This window comes from Arachis hypogaea, chromosome 20 (genome assembly GCF_003086295.3).
Source record: "Arachis hypogaea cultivar Tifrunner chromosome 20, arahy.Tifrunner.gnm2.J5K5, whole genome shotgun sequence".
Taxonomy (NCBI): Eukaryota; Viridiplantae; Streptophyta; class Magnoliopsida; order Fabales; family Fabaceae; genus Arachis; species Arachis hypogaea.
This window is the reverse complement of record NC_092055.1, coordinates 88,667,730-88,669,821: the sequence shown is the minus strand read 5'-3', so window position 1 is coordinate 88,669,821 and position 2,092 is coordinate 88,667,730. Positions and strand designations below refer to the sequence as shown.

Genomic DNA, 2,092 nt, shown 5'->3' with positions numbered 1-2,092 from the left:
AAAATTTTAAAATTATGTCTTTTCAAGTCAGTGATATAGAGAATTGAAGACTTAGAACATTTAGCAGAGGAATCAAATAGAAAAAGCTAGGCATTCAAAATGCCCAGTGAAGAAGTCAAACTGGCGTTTAAACGCCAGCCAGGGTACCTGGCTGGGCGTTAAACGCCCAAAAAGGTAGAATTTTGGGCGTTAAACGCTAGAATGGATGCCATTCTGGGCGTTTAATGCCAGGATGACACTAGAGGGAAGATTTTGTTTTTAATTCAAATCTTTTTCAAATTTTCATAATTTTTCAAAATTAAATCTTTTTCAAATCATATCTTTTCAATCATATCTCTTCAAAATCAATTTCTTTCCATTTTTTTTATTAATTTCGAAAATCCTTGCTATAATTAACGATTCACTTCAAAATTTTCAAGTTGTTACTTGCCTATTAAGAAAGGATCAAATTTTAAATTCTAGAATCATATCTTTTAATTTCTTGTTAGTCAAGTAATCAACTTTAATTTTAAAACTTTCTTTTTTTAAAATTGATTTTCAATCATATCTTCTCAATCATATCTTTTCAATCACATTTTTTTCAAAATTAACTCTCAATCATATCTTTTTGATTTCTAATTTCAAAATCTTTTTCAAAAATCACTTAATTTCTTTCCCAATCATAATTTTCGAAAATCTCAATCAAATTTTCAAATTTTTTTTATTATTTCAAAATATTTTTAATTTATTTTCGAAAATTCTTCCCCTCTTCTCACATTCTTCTATTTAAGGGACTAACACTCCTCCTCAAGGTGCAATTCGAACTCTATCCCTCTTGATAAGTTCGAATTCTCTTCTATCTACGTCCTCCTTCTATTCTTCTTTTCCTCTGACACCTCAAGGAATCTCTATACTGTGACATAGAGGATTCCCTACTTTCTTGTTCTCTTCTCTTTCATATGAGCAGGAGCAAAGATAAAGGCATACTTGTTCAAGCTGATCCTGAACCTGAAAGGACCTTGAAGAGAAAGCTAAGAGAAGCTAAAGCACAAGTTTCTCTAGAGGGCCTAATAGAGCTTTTCAAAGAAGAAGAAACAATGGCAGCTGAAAACAACAATGCCAACAATGCCAGGAAGGTGCTTGGTGACTTTATTACACCTACTCCTGACTTCTATGGGAGAAGCATCTCAATCCCTGCCATTGGAGCAAACAACTTTGAGCTTAATCCTCAATTAGTTTCTCTAATGCAACAGAATTGCAAGTTTCATGGACTTCCATTGGAAGATCTTCATTAGTTCTTAGCTGAATTCTTGCAAATCTGTGACACTGTCAAGACCAATGGGGTTGACCCTGAAGTCTACAGACTTATGCTCTTCCCTTTTGCTGCAAGAGACAGATCTAGAAAATGGTTGGACTCACAACCTAAAAAAAGCCTAAACTCTTGGGAAAAGCTAGTCAATACCTTCTTGGCAAAGTTCTTTCCACCTCAAAAATTGAGTAAGCTTAGAGTGGAAGTCCAAACCTTCAGACAAAAGGAAGGTGAATCCCTCTATGAAGCTTGGGAAAGATACAAGCAATTGATCAGAAGGTGTCCTTCTGACATGCTTTTAGAATGGAGCATCATAGGTATTTTCTATGATGGTCTATCTAAACTATCCAAGATGTCATTGGATAGCACTGCTGGAGGATCTCTTCATCTGAAGAGACGCCTGCAGAAGCTCAGGAACTCATTGAAATGGTTGCAAATAACCAATTCATGTACACTTCTGAAAGGAATCCTGTGAATAATGGGACAAATCAGAAGAAAGGAGTTCTTGAAATTGATACTCTGAATGCCATATTGGCTCAGAATAAAATATTGACTTAGCAAGTCAATATGATTTCTCAGAGTCTATCTGGAATACAAGTAGCAACAGGCAGTACTAAAGAAACTTCCTCTGAAAAAGAAGCTTCTGACCCTGAGAACCCTGCAATGGAAGAGGTGAATTACATGGGAGAACCCTATGGAAACACCTATAATCCTTCATGGAGAAATCATCCAAATCTCTCATGGAAGGATCAACAGAGACCTCAACAAGGTTTTAACAACAGTAATGGTGGAAGAAACAGGTTT

General features: G+C 35.3%; 1 non-coding gene across 1 annotated transcript; it reads right to left on the bottom strand.

Moving 5' to 3' along the window:
* Window positions 1–1,478: 1,478 nt before the first annotated feature.
* LOC112788190 (small nucleolar RNA R71) lies at window positions 1,479–1,586 on the bottom strand. The gene has a single exon (XR_003195565.1). It is a non-coding gene; the product is annotated as a small nucleolar RNA R71 (small nucleolar RNA).
* Between the last annotated feature and the right edge of the window lie 506 nt (window positions 1,587–2,092).